The 14855-nt window shown below is 48.2% G+C and overlaps 1 pseudogene; it reads right to left on the minus strand.

Annotated features, from left to right (window-relative positions):
- Nucleotides 1-1192: 1192 nt before the first annotated feature.
- On the minus strand, nt 1193-8840 carry LOC112613863 (annotated as a pseudogene).
- Nucleotides 8841-14855: the final 6015 nt, after the last annotated feature.

Raw genomic sequence — 14855 nt, forward strand, 5'->3', positions numbered from 1 at the left:
TGGCTGCACATAGCTATCTGGTGGAGTCCAGAGGTGCTTTTGCTTCTTGTAAAATAGGGGGGAAAAGTCAAACAAATAGACACTGCCATTGATTAGTTGTGGATGGTGGTCATATAGGTATTTGTTAGGTTTTGTGTATTTGAACTGAGGCAGAATAGGGTCTGGAGGCAGGGAACTGAAAGCCAATTCACCCTGACTTCCTAGAACTAAATCAAAAGAAAAACCCCAACTTTTCCACACATAAGTAACAAAAGGATCAGAGGTTACTCCCTTTGCCAATGCCCACCCTTTCTGACCTGCAGATGGTAAATTGAAAGTACCTCTGATTGGTTGCAAAAAGCAACCACTGAAGTGGTTGTAACTTTGTAACTTCACTTTTGGGGGACACCACTTAATTTAGGTGGAGTGAACACCTAAGTGGCCAATGGGAAACCTCTAGGGGGTGTTTGGATCCAAGAAGATTCTACATCCAGGCCCTTAAGCTGCTGCTTGGCCGGCTGCCACACTGTGGCATGTATTTTCAATAAATCTCTGCTTTTGTTGATTCATTCTTACCTTGCTTTGCTGTGCATTTTGTCCAGTTCTTTGTTCAAAACGCCAAGAACCTGGACAATTTGTGTCAAGACCCTCTACCGGTAACAGAACCATTTCATTTCAAAAAAAGATCAAGGAAAGGGGCATAATTAGCAAGGTTATCTCTGGCTGTTGGTTTGAAGGCACTGACTCCAGCCTCAGAAACAAATCTTATCCAGAAAGGGGAAGAAGGTTGTAGGTTCTGCTGCAGGGAGGTTGGCTGGGAGCATAAGGGGTGAGTCCTCCTGTCTGTCCTGCCTGCTCTAATGTGCTAGGAGAAATCCCTAGTCACTTGTATTATTTGTCAAGATCTGGCGAAGACAGACACTCCCACCATCCTCCTCCTTCCTGAGGGTACCCCTCTGTTTCTTCCTCCCAGAAATTCAAGGTTGGCCAAATTTCCCTAAGTGCTTTCCTTATGTTTGACCCTCATTGCTCTTAAAGAGAAAAGCTTCAAAGCAAATAGCTCCAATGGGGTAAGGATTGTTGGTAGGGTCTCAGAGCTTCCCCTAGGAAGTGAGCAGACGATTTGTTTATGTTATTCCTCAAAGTGCCATGTTTTCTGTCCTTCAAACCATTTTGCTCAACGAGGAAAGGACTGGCAGGGTAGGAGTCAGACCTAGCACTGGCCACAGCTGCTGTGTGCAAAGATGTATCGTTCTGGCTGTAGCAAGGGAGTGAAGGCTGCAGGTTCTTCAGTGGTCTTCCGACTTTCAAAACAGAAGAGCGTGCCATGGGGAATAGGAGTCAGCCCTGGAAAGACAGGAGGCAGTCTTTCACCATCAGTCAAGGTTTCCTACAGTTCTGTGACCTGGCCTACATGGCCAACCAGTTACTTTGCCCAGTCACTTTTGGCAGGTGTGCACTAATGAGACACTCCTGGAAGCTGCTGGTGATGGAAGAGTTACTCACCATCTAGATCAGAAGGTCTAAACCTTGGTCAACATTAGAATCACCTGGGGACCTTTTTAAAATTCCAATTCCTGGCCAAGCGTGGTGGCTCACATCTGTAATCCCAGCACTTTGCGAGGCCAAGGTGGGTGGATCGCCTGAGGTCAGGATTTCGAGACCATCCTGGCCAACATGGTGAAACCCCGTCTCTACTAAAAATAGAAAAATTAGCCGGGTGTGGTGGCGGGCACCTGTAATCCCAGTTACTTGGGAGGCTGAGGCATCAGAATTGCTTGAACCCGGGAGGCACACGTTGTAGTGAGCTGAGACTGCGCCATTGCACTGCAGCCTGGGCAACAAGAGCGAAATTCTGTCTCAAAAAAATAAAATAAAATAAAATTCCAATTCTTGGTTACCACATCTCCTAGAAATTCTAATGTGTTTCATCTGGGCCTCAGGCCAAGCTTTTTATTTATTTATTTGAGACTGGGTCTCGCTCTGTCACCAGGCTAGAGCATAGTAGCACAATCACGGCTCACTGCAGCCTTGAATTTCTGGGCTAAAGCAATCCTCCTGCATAGCTGGGACCGCAGGCACATGCTATCACACTTGGGTAACTTCTGTATTTTTGTTAGGGACAGGTTTTGCTATGTTGCTCAGGCTGGTCTCAAACTCCTGAACTCAAGCAATCTGCCCACCTCAGCCTCCCAAAGTGCTGGGATTACAGGTGTGGTCTGGACCACAGTCCAGCTATTTAAAGCTCCCCATTAATTCTAATATGCAGCCAAAATTGAGAACTAGTGCTCTATATATTGAGTAATGGCCTAAGAAACTTGGAAGGAAAAAACAGGCCTGATAGAGGATTTCCAAATAGGTGGCACATTTTTCTTGACTGGTAAAATAAATGAAGGATGGTGTGCTCTATTTCAGTGAATGTTATTATAAATCATAGGTCAGGCTGGATTTCTTGTTAAAAAGTCTTCATTTTTTAACATTACATAAAAAGCCTAACTTGAAACTGCCATGCTGTAAGGAAGCCCAAGCTGTCCACATGGAGTGAAACAGATGTTCAGTCATCAGCTGTTTCTGCCATCCCAGCGTAAGCACTAGACAAATGAGTGAAGAAGCAATTTGGGACATTCCAGCCCCAGCAGACGCAAAGGGAAGAAGAATCAAGGAATCCATCTATATGCCAGGCATGGTGGCTCATGCCTGTAATCCCAGCACTTTGCGAGGCTGAGGAGGGCTGATTGTTTGAGGTGAGGGGTTCAAGACCAGCCTGGCCAATGTGGCAAAACCCCATATCTACTAAAAATACAAAAATTAGGGCCAGCACTTTGGGAGGCCAAGGCACGTGGATCACCTGAGGTCAGGAGTTCCACACCAGCCTGGCCAACATGGTGAAACCCCATCTCTACTAAAAATACAGAAAACTGGCCGAGCGTGGTGGCTCACGCCTGTAATCCCAGCACTTTGGGAGGCTGAGGCAGGCGGATCAAGAGGTCAGGAGATCAAGACCATTCTGGCTAACACGGTGAAATCCTGTCTCTACTAAAAAATACAAAAAATTAGCCGGGCATGGTGGCGGGCACCTGTAGTCCCAGCTACTCAGGAGGCTAAGGCAGGAGAATGGCGTGAACCCGGGAGGTGGAGCTTGCAGTGAGCCAAGATCGCGCCACTGCACTCCAGCCTGGGCGACAGAGCGACACTCCATCTCAAAACAAAACAAAACAAAACAAACAAACACACAAACAAAAAACACAGAAAATTAGCTGGGTGTGGTGGCGTATGCCTGTAATCCTAGCTACTCAGGAGGCTGAGGTAGGAGAATCGCTTGAACCCAGGAGGTGGAGATTGCAGTGAGCCGAGATCGCACCACTGCGCTCCAGCCTGAATGACAGAGTGAAACTCAGTCTTAATTAGAAAAAAGAAAAAGAAAAAGAAATCCAACTATAGACAGCAAGTACCGAAACCCCAGACATACAACGCCAGTCTAACTATTCCAGTGTTCTCCAGCCACTGGAGCCACCTTAGCTGAAGATTCAGCCATTGTGGAACGAGATGAGATGTGCCTCTGTGTCTTGCTTGAAATCAGACCACCAAGTTGTGAGCATAATAAAAGGCTGCTCTTTTACATTATTAAGTGGGGTGTTTTTCATGCAACAATAGATAAGTGGAACAATAAGCATGCATGAATAAACCTTGTAGAATATTCAATGAATATAGATGTATACAAACAAAATGAGGGTCTGGGCACAGTGGTTCATGCCTGTAATCCTAGCCAAGTGGGGAGGATCACTTTAGGTCAGGAGTTCAAGACCAGCCTGGCCAACATGCTGAAACCCTGTCTCTACTAAAAATACCAAAATTAGCTGGGCGTGGTGGCGGGCGCCTGCAATCCCAGCTACTTGGGAGGTTGAGGCAGGAGAATCGCTTGAACCTAGGAAGTGAAGGTTGCAGTGAGCTGAGATCACGCCACCGCACTCCAGCCTGGGCAACAAAGCGAGACTCTGTCTCAAAAAAAAAAAAAAAAAAGAGGGACTTTTCCATCACCCCCACCTAATGTCTCCATGCTGTGCATCCTCCCAGCCTCCTGAGGAACTTCATGTACCTATATGGATTAATTATATATACATATCATGCTATACATATTTTGCAGATCTTCTTTTTAAATATTAGCAGTGTGCCTTTGATATCTATCTAGGTCCAGATGAATAGGTCATTGCCACTCTAAACAACTGTATAGCATGCATACTATGCATATACCACAGCTGTACTGACTATCTCCCCATTTAGATTGTCTCCAATTGTTTCCTTTAACAACCAATACTCCAATGAACATTTCAAACATGCATATTTGTGTACATTTGATATAGTCTTAGTAATGGAATCACTGAAGCAAAAGCCTTGTGCTTTTTTTTTTTTTTTTTTTTTTGAGACAGGTTCTCGCTCTGTCGCCCAGGCTGGAGTGCAGTGCCATAATCTTGGCTCACTGCATCCTTGACCTCCTGAGCTCAAGCAGTCCTCCCACCTCAGCCTTCAGAGTAGCTGGGACCACAGTCATGTGGCATCCAGCTAATTTTTTATTTCTTATAGCAACGAGGCCTCACTTGGTTGCCCAGGCTGTTCTCAAACTCCTGGGATGAAGTGATCTGCTCACCTCAGCCTCCCAAAGTACTGTGATTACAGGCATGAGCCACCGTGCCTGGCCTAGGCTTGTGCATTTTTAATTTTGAAAACTTGCATCAAATCGCCTTCCAAAACAGCTTCACAGGCCAGGAGTGGTGGCTGACACCTGTAATCCTAGCACTTTGGGAGGCCAAGGCGGGCAGATCACCCAAAGTCAGGGGTTTGATACCAGCCTGGCCAACGTGCTGAAACCCCATCTCTACTAAAAATACAAAAATTAGCCAGGCATGGTGGCGGGTGCCTGTAATCCCAGCTACTCGGGAGACTGAGGCATGAGAATCACTTGAACCTCACAGGTGGAGGTTGCAGGGAGCGGAGATTGCACCACTGCATTTCAGCCTGGGTGACAGAGTGAAACTCCATCACAAAAAAAAAAAAAAGGCTTCACAAATTTAACTCCTAACTTGAGATGTGAAAGTGCTTCTATGTCTGCATGCTCATTAAAGGTAACTGTGGCAATCATATCAATTTGTGACAATATAGTGGGTGAAAAATAATGTCCCCTCATCCGGGGGTGGTGGCTTAGGCCTGTAATCCCAGCACTTTTGGAAGGCCAAGGCAGGAGGACTGCTTGAGCCCAGGAGTTCTAAACCAGCCTGGGCAACATAACAAGACTCTGCCTCTATTTTTAAAAAAGTAATATCCCCTAGTTGCTTGTGATGTTTCTGATTACTAGCAGACTGAGCATCTTTTCACGTGGTACTTCGTATTTCTTCTCTGAGTTGCATTTTTTTTTTTTTTTTTTTTTGAGACAGAGTCTCACTCTGTTGCCCAGGCTATAGTGCAGTGTCAGGATCTCAGCTCACTGCAACCTCCACCTCCTGGGTTCAAGCAATTCTCCTGCCTCAGCCTCCCAAGTAACTGGGACTACAGGCACATGCCACCATGCCTGGCTAATTTTTTGTATTTTTAGTAGAGACAGGGTTTCACTATGTTAGCCAAGATGGTCTCAATTTCCTGACCTCATGATCCACCCACCTCAGCCTCCCAAAGTGATAGGATTACAGGCATGAGCCACCACGCCCAGCCATGAGTTGCCTATTTAAGCCTTTGAGCATTAAAAAAATTGTAGTACTTTAACATTTCAGGTATTATTGTATGTACAAATACTTTCTCTGTCACCTTTTTTTTATTTTTTGAGACAGAGTTTTGCTCCATCACCCAGACTGGAGTACAGTGGTGCAATCACAGCTCACTGCAGCCTTGACCTCCTAGGCTCAAGCGATCTTTCCAATTCAGCCTCCTGAGTAGCTGGGACCACAGGCACACGCCACCATGGCCAGTTAATTTTGTGGTGGAGGGTAGATATGGGGTCTCCCTATATTGTGGCCTTTTAACTGTATTCATGGCTGTTTTTGTCATACTGAAGTTTTCTAATTTTTCTATTTAACTGAATTTTTAAACTTTTTCAGCTTTTTTGTCTTGGTTAGAAAGATCTTCCTCACTGCAAACTTTAAACAAATTTACAGATATTACACTTTGTATTTCTTTAAATTATCTGGGCCGGGTGCAGTGGTTCACGCTTATAATCCCAGCACTTTGGGAGGCTAAGGCAGGTGGATCACAAGGTCAGGAGTTCAAGATCAGCCTGGCCAACATGGTGAAACCCCGTCTCTACTAAAAATACAACAAATTAGCTGGGCGTGGTGGCACACACCTGTAATCCCAGCTACTTGGGAGGCTGAGGCAGAGAATTGCTTGAACCCAGGAGGCAGAGGTTGCAGTAAGCCGAGACTGCGCCACTGCACTCCAGCCTGGGTGACAGCGTGAGACTCTGTCTAAAAAAAAAAAAAAAAAATTAAAACGTATAGACGACATAGAGGGAAAAGGCCAACTCCTACCCCCAATTCTACTCTTAAGAGATAGTCATGTTTATTTCTTGCATTTCCCTCCAGATACTTAAATTTTAACAATATTTTTTCTCTTGTTTACAAACATCGGATCATACTATCTGAACTTTACTGCAAACGTGCTTTTTCCACTGAATAATACGTAGACCATCTTTGCACATTAGAACACAGAAATTCACCGCACTGGGGCCGGGCATGGTGGCTCACGCCTGTCATCCCAGCACTTTGGGGGGCCGAGGCGAGCGCAGCACACGTCAGGACATGGAGACCATCCTAGTTAGCACGGTGAAATCCTGTCTCTACTAAAAATACAAAAAAGGAGCCGGGCGCGGTGATGGGCGCCTGTAGTCCCAGCTGCTGGGGAGGCTGAGGTGAGAGAATGGCGTGAACCCAGGAGGTAGAGCTTCCAGTGAGCCAAGATCGCGCCACTGTACTCCAGCCTGGGCGACAGAGTGAGACTCCGTCTCAAAAAATACAAAAACAACAACAACAAAAGAAATTCACCGCACTGTTTTCAGTGGATGCTGTGTAGTCCAAGGAATGGATTCACCAAAACTTATTCAGCCAGTGCCCTGGTAACAGACATTTAAGTGGTTTACAGTTTCTAACTAACTGGCAAGTGTGGCAGGCAGGGAAATGATCTAGGATGATTACCATCATTTGTGTAAGAAAGTGCCCCTGAGACTACCATGAAGGTGAATACGGCCTCGATATGCTTACCTGAAGACAGTAGTCTTGATGGGTAGGACTTAAATCGAACGTAGGAACTAGAAAAACAGACCATCTAGCTGGGTTTCCAAGCTTTTTCGTGGGCTGCAATATACTTGGATCAAAGGAACTCTTTCTTGACAGTTCAATATGTAAAACAGTTAAGAAGTAGTGGCTGATTTGGCACTAGTTGGGGGGGAGGGAAGGGAAGGAGGGAGGTCTATGCCTATGAAGCTCCTGAAATAAGAAACCAGATACATGTGCCTTCTTTGAGCCAAACCATTACCTCTCCGCTCATAGCATGTTACTAGATTTGTTCAAAAGCAAAAAACAAGTTTCAGAAACTGTACTCTAGGGTTCTGAGGGGGCAGAGTTTGAGAATCCTTGCTCTAGCCTGCCTCTGCTAATTATAAATGAGAAAACGGCAGTGCTGCTGTTAGGCTGAAATATCTGTTCCTTTCACAGCTTTGTTATAACTGGTAATTACCATTTATTTGTTCTCGGCCTCTTTGGAACAGGGATCTTGCCTGACACGTGCATGCTCGCACGTGGCACGGTAAGTGGGACACAGTAGGCGCTCGTAAAATATTTGCTGTAAACATGAACGAAAAAGGGCGACAGGCTAATAACGGGTGGAAAGATTTTGAGGTCAGCACAGCCCCAGGACGTCCCATCCCCGTGGGCCGCGGGCCGCCCGGAAATACGACGACTCCACTTCCCTGCGCCGCTCCCGGGATACCAGCGACAACAGCTGCTCCTTCCCGGTAAACGACGCTCGGCCCCTCCAGCGAAAAGCCGCTATAGGCTGTCGCGGCTGCCAATCAGACCAACGAAGCCGCGAACCGGAGACCTCTGGGAGACGTGGGCCCCCGCTTATCCGCCCTCCAATTGGCTCGCGTGCTCCCGGGGCACTCTGGGAAATGTGTTTCTGGGAGTGTTCCGCGCATGTGCGTGCGTGAGGGCGGGGCGTCGGGGTCTTAGTGGAGTGTCTGTCGCGCCTTCTGTGGGCCCCTCGGCAGAAGACACGTTTTCGGCAGAAGCCGCCCTGGGTCCCTTCCGTCCCGCAGGCAGCCCGAGACCCCGGCGGAAATTGCGCGCGGGTCGGGTCTCGCTAGACCCTAGCGCCTCTCCGCGTCCGGGCGCACTGCGGACAGTTCCTCTTTATCCTCGGCCGCTCTTCCCGCAGGTCTCCTCCCCCAGGCGGCTTCCCCTCGGGGCGCCGGGCCAGGGAGGAGCTGCCGGGCCGGAGACCCCCGGAGTGGCGCCGACTTCCGCTCGGGCGTGGGGTCCGCGGGGCGTCGGCGGGAGGGGTTCTGGAGGGGACGGCTGTGCCGGGTCGGGATTCACTGTCCTCTCCACAGAGGCGCTCCTGACAGTCATGCCAGGCGCCGCCCCGGGCTCTGGGGACGTCCGAGGACGCAGCTGGCGGTTCCTCCCGCGGTGCCCGGCACTGTTACTTCCCCAAATTCCCAGAACAACCCATTTGATAGGAAACGGAAGCTGAGAAAAATCGAGTTATTTACCCACGTCACACGGCCACCAGATATTTGAATCTCGTATTTCCCACCACTTCGTGGCTTACAGACTCATAAACAAGCAGTTGCAAAACAGGGTGATGCGTGGGAATGACAGCAGTGGGGGCAGGGAAGGAAAGTGGGAAGCGCCTTAGACGGCAGGATTCAGCAAACGGAGCCTCAAAGGAGAGAGTGTCAGTGCTGCTTCTTGGTAAGAAAACACAGGGCCGGGCGCGGTGGCTCACGCCTGTAATCTCAACACTTTGGGAGGCCGAGGCGGACGGATCACGAGGTCAGGAGTTAGAGACCAGCCTGACTAATAAGGTGAAACCCCGTCTCTACTAAAAATTACAAAAATTAGCCGGGCGTGGTGGTAGGCGCCTGTAGTCCCAGCTACTCAGGAACCTGAGGCAGGAGAATCGCTTGAACCCAGGAGGCAAAGGTTACAGTGAGCTAAGATCGTGCCACTGCGCTCCAGCCTGGGCGACAGAGTGAGACTGCGTCTCAAAACACAAACAGAAGAAAAGGAAAAACAAGGGGGGTAGTTGCCTTCCAGACACAGTTTTGTTATTTTTCTGTCCCTTTTGCTAGCCTGTCAGCCCTCTGGTGGCCGGGGACTGCGTGTCCAAAGCCTGGCTGCTAGTCATGTCCCTATAAATATTATATTGGTAGGACAGAGCGTTTTAAAGTTTTTGTAAGTTTTTGTTTGTTTGTTTGTTTGTTTTTTTGAGACGGAGTCTCGCCCTGTCGCCCAGGCTGGAGTGCAGTGGCGCACGATCTCTGCTCACTGCAAGCTCCGCCTCCCGGGTTCACGCCATTCTCCTGCCTCAGCCTCCCAAGTAGCTGGGACTACAGGCGCCCGCCACCACGCCCAGCTAATTTTTTGTGGTTTTTTTGTTTTTGTTTTTTTTTTAGTAGAGACGGGGTTTCACCATGTTAGCCAGGATGGTCTCGATCTCCTGACCTCGTGATCCGCCTGCCTCGGCCTCCCAAAGTGCTGGGATTACAGGCGTGAGCCACTGCGCCCGGCCTTTATAAGATTTTTAAGCACAGGAAAGTTGAGGGAGTAACATGAATACCCACGTACTCTCCACCTAGATTTAATAATCAGAATAAATAATCTGTGTAGGCCTTTATTTTTTACAAACCCTCTTGTTTAACGTTACCGCATTCCAAATGAAACTCATTGGTGAGTGGTGTGGGGATCTATTCAGGTCCCCATGACTGCAGCCCTTAAGCAGAGGTAAGGCCACCTGCCACACCCTACTTTGGGAAGCTGGCTTCCTCTCCCTCCGTTTCCATCCTGCTCAGGAGGTGCCGTCAGAAAGATCAGTTACAAATATGGTTATCTGTGCGTAGGGGCCTGGGCAGCAGATCTCATTAATCTCGGCTGGGATAGGCAGGTGGGTTGGTCCAAATTAAGGAGATCCTACAGAAACTCTTAGCTGCCTGCAGGATTCAACACGAACTCCTTAAGGTAGCAACAAGGGCCCTTTGTAAAATCTGGCCAGAAACAGGTGTCCTAGATGCCTCTTCACACCCCTCAGTATACAATGTATCCATATCATGTCAGCCTGGCTTTCAAAATTACCCAGAATCTGACCCTTCTGCCTCCACACTGGCTCAGGGCCCTGCAGTCGTTTTCCTGCGTTTTGACAATATATTGCTTTCTCCTGTTTTCACCTTTCTCCTCTTTTGTCTCTTATGGAAGCCAGAGCCCCTCCCCTCCCCAGAAACAAGATTCTCGCTCTTTCACCCAGGCCGGAGTGCAGTGGTGCGATCACGGGTCACTGCAACCTCCCCTCCCAGAAACAAGATTCTCGTTCTTTCACCCAGGCGGGAGTGCAGTGGTGCGACCACGGGTCACTGCAACCTCCGCCTCGCAGGTTCAAGTGATTCTGCTGCCTCGGCCTCCCGAGTAGCTGAGACTACAGGCGCATCGCCGCCACACTCAGCAAATTTTTGTATCTTCAGTAGAGACGGGGTTTCACCATGTTGGCCAGGCTGATCTCGAACTTCTGACCTCAGGTGATCCACCTGCCTCAGCTTCCCAAAGTGCTGGATCACACGTGTGAGCCACCGCGTCCGGCCCAGGGTGTTTTTTTAAAGCGTAACTCCAATCATGTCACTGTTTTACTCAAACTCTCCAGTGTCCCCTCATCTCAGAGTAAGAGCCAAGTCCTTGCTGTGTCCTGGGAGCCCTCCTACTTGATAGGCGACCCCAGTTCCCTCTCTAACCCCTCCATCCACTCCTCCTCCCTGCTTCTGCTCCAGCCACCACTCTTCCTCAAACACTAAGCACAAAGTTACCCCTTTTGCACTCTGTAAATAGGCAAAGACTGCTCATCCTCAAAATGAATACCGGGCTTACTCCTCTTCCTTTGGGTCTCTGTTCAAGCACAAAAGCCTTCTTCAAGTGCCCTATTAAAATGTGAAACTGGGGGCACAGTAGCTCATGCCTGTAATCCCAGCACTTTGGGAAGCCAAGGTAGGCGGATCACTTGAGGTCAGGAGTTCGAGACCAGCCTGGCCAACATGGTGAAACCCCGTCTTTACTAAAAATACAGAAATTAGCCAGGCATGGTGGTGTGCACCTGTAATCCCAACAACTTGGGAGGCTGAGACAGGAGAATCACTTGAATCTCGGAGGCAGAGGTTGTAGTGAGCCAAGATCGTGCCACTGCACTCCAGCGTGGGTGACAGAGTGAGACTCTGTCTCAAAAAAAATAAATAAAAATAAAAAATAAAATATGAAACCAATCCCCTGTACTCACTAAAACTATTATTCTGCTGTTTTTTCCCCCAATTTATCACTCCCTGATACATTGTGTATTTGTTTGTTTATATCAATTCACACTTTCCTATAAGAATGTGAGCTCTTGGCTAGGCGCAGTAGCTCACGCCTGTAATCCCAGCACTTTGGGAGGCTGAAGTGGATAGATGACTTGAGGCTGGGAGTTCGAGACCGACCTGGCCAACATGGTAAATTTTAGTCTCTACTAAACATGCAAAAATTATCCAGGCATGGTCGTGGGTGGCTATAATCCCAACTACTTGGGACGCTGAGGCAGGAGGATCACTGGAACACTGGAGGCAGAGGTTGCAGTGTTGAGATTGCGCCACTGCCCTCTAGCCTGGGCGACAAAGTGAAATTCCATCTCAAAAAAAAAAGAATGTGGCTTCTTCTGAAGGGCATTTATATCAGAAAAAAAGAATGTGAGCTCTGCGAGAATTTTTTTCCTGTTCAGTTCTGTATCCATAGTACCTAGAAGAGCATCTGGCATACAGCAGGTGCTCTATGAGTAAATTAATGGCCCTGTGGTGCCTCTTCCTAGCTAGACATGTATTCAGTATGTCAAGTAACCCATCTATACAGGATGGGCAATTGTCCCAATTTCCCAGGACTGAGGTTGTTCCCAGAACTAGGCTTTCAGTGCTAAGACTGGGCACATTGGGTTTTGCTCCTAAGCAAAACGTGTTGGTCACCCTACCTCTAAGCCTACATTTCGTCATCTATAAAAAAAATAGTTGGCTGGTCACGGTGGCTCACGCCTGTAATCCCAGAAATTTGGGAGGCTGAGGCAGGTGAATCACAAGGTCAAGAGTTCAAGACCAGCCTGGCCAACATGGTGAAACCCTGTCTCTACTAAAAATACAAAAAAATTAGCTGGGCGTAATGGCGGGCGCCTGTAATCCCAGCTACTCGGGAGGCTGAGGCAGGAGAATCGCTTGAACCCAGGAGGCAGAGGTTGCGGTGAGCCGTGATCTTGCCACTGCACTCCAGCCCAGGTGATAGAGTGAGACTCCGTCTCAAAATAAAATAAATAAATAAATAAATGCATACATACTATATACCTCCTTTATCATGATGGTTTAGGGGCACAGGACTGATACTCCCTTAGAAGTTAAGCTAATTCTGAAAGACTTTTTCTTTCTTTCTTTTTTTTTTTTTTTTTTTAATACAGAATCATGCTCTATTGCCTAGGCTGGAGTTCAGTGGTGCAACCTTGGCTTACTGAATCCTCTGCCTCCCAGGTTCAAGCAATTCTCCTGCCTCAGCCTCCGGAGTACCTGGCATTACAGGTGCGTGCCACCTCGCCTGGCTAATTTTTGTATTTTCATTAGAGACGAGGTTTTGCCACGTTGGCCAGGCTGGTCTTGAACTCCTGACTTCAAGTGATCCACCTGCCTCGGCCTCCCAAAGTGTTGAAATTACAGGCGTGAGCCACCGCACCCGGCCGGAAAGACTTTTTAAAGCTATCTTTTTTGCTTATTACGAATGTAATACAATCTTCATTTTTTGAAATCCAAAAATGTGCAGAAGTGAATGCCATAGAAAGTGAAACCCCTGGTGACCAGGACTGGAGTGAAGGTTGTGGCGTCCGAGCCACACATTTCCCAGGAATAACAGCAGAGAGTGGACCCTTTGCAGCAGCTTCGTAGGGTTTAGATTTGCCACGTCCCCCCAAATAAGGTCACACATCCAATGGCAGGGGCACACAAGAGAGCCCATCACCATTCCACTTTGATTATTAAACACTTAAATGACATTACAAGGGCAATAATTCTATTTTCACTCTGAGAAATTACTGGAACCCCTCCAAACAAAAGCTTTGTGAGCCTGCCTTGCCCTAGAAAGTCCAAAGTGGAGTCAAAACACTGCCTTCCAGAAGTCCTGCCTCAGAACAGCCTCTGTTGCAAAACGTGTCACCGCAATTGCAAAATATCCTGCTTTAGACCAGAAAGTATCGTTCCCTGCCCAATTCTGTCATGGGGTTTTGGTCTCAATTCCGAGGAGTTTTCTGACCAGTCAAGATGGGATCACACAGCACCCACAGCGTCACTGCACAGTCCCATCCTTTCTCCATCTGGTAGTGGGAGACTGCCTGGGAGGTGCTGGGTTGCCACTGTCCAGAATCAGGGACAAGTGCCGGCCCCAGTGATACCCTAGTCAACACCCTTCTTCTGGCTCAGACTAAAAATTCCAAAAATCTGTCGTCTGCACCATCAATGTGCATTTCACCCATGCTTTTTTTGTTTTTGTTTTTGTTTTTGTTTTTGAGATAGGGTGTCTTGCTCTGTCACCCAGGCTAGAGAGCAGTGGTGCAATCACAGCTCATTGCAGTCTCAACCTAGGCTCAAGCAATCTTCCTGCCTCAGCCTCCTGAGTAGCAGGGACCACCAGTGTGTGCCACCACACCCAGCTAATATTTTTTCTATTTCTTGTAAAGGCAGGGTCTCCTTGTGTTGCCCAGGCTAATGTCGAACTACTGGGCTTAAGTAATCCTCCTGTCTCAGCCTCCCAAGGGCTGGGATTGCAGGTGTGAGCCACTACACCCAGCCCAATTCACCCACTTTTTAGAGAAGATGTTGGGCTCAGAAAGATCTAGTGAACTGCATGTTTGTTGTCAGCTATGAAAATAAAGCAAAAGTTACCGGCCGGGCGCGGTGGCTCAAGCCTGTAATCCCAGCACTTTGGGAGGCCGAGACGGGCGGATCACGAGGTCAGGAGATCGAGACCATCCTGGCTAACACGGTGAAACCCCGTCTCTATTAAGAAATACAAAAAACTAGCCGGGCGAGGTGGCGGGCGCCTGTAGTCCCAGCTACTCGGGAGGCTGAGGCCGGAGAATGGCGTGAACCCGGGAGGCGGAGCTTGCAGTGAGCTGAGATCCGGCCACTGCACTCCAGCCTGGGCGACAGAGCGAGACTCCGTCTCAAAAAAAAAAAAAAAAAAAAAAAGAAAATAAAGCAAAAGCACCAAATACTCTGTGAAACAGAAAACAGGTGGACCAGCTGGATAGTAAGTAAAATTCAACCAATCAGAACTCATCAAAGCCTTGAACCCCTGGCTGGGCACACACAGAGGCGCTCACACCCAGAGATGAGTGTTCAGCTAGGCATCACAATGTTGTGACTGACCTGTGGAAGTGACCCATCCTGGATCTCAGTGGTCAGCTGGAAATGTGACATCCATGGGTAGTCATGAACAGTAAAATCACAAATTATTGTCATGCAGGAGACGATGTTGTGAAGTGGTTTGATGTTTGGATCCTGGCTCTGGGCAAGTCACTAAGCTACAGATTCTTGGCTGCAGAGGAGGATGATAAATGCAGTCCGGCAGGGTACA

The sequence above is a fragment of the Theropithecus gelada genome, chromosome 20, assembly GCF_003255815.1.
Source record: "Theropithecus gelada isolate Dixy chromosome 20, Tgel_1.0, whole genome shotgun sequence".
Lineage (NCBI taxonomy): Eukaryota > Metazoa > Chordata > Mammalia > Primates > Cercopithecidae > Theropithecus > Theropithecus gelada.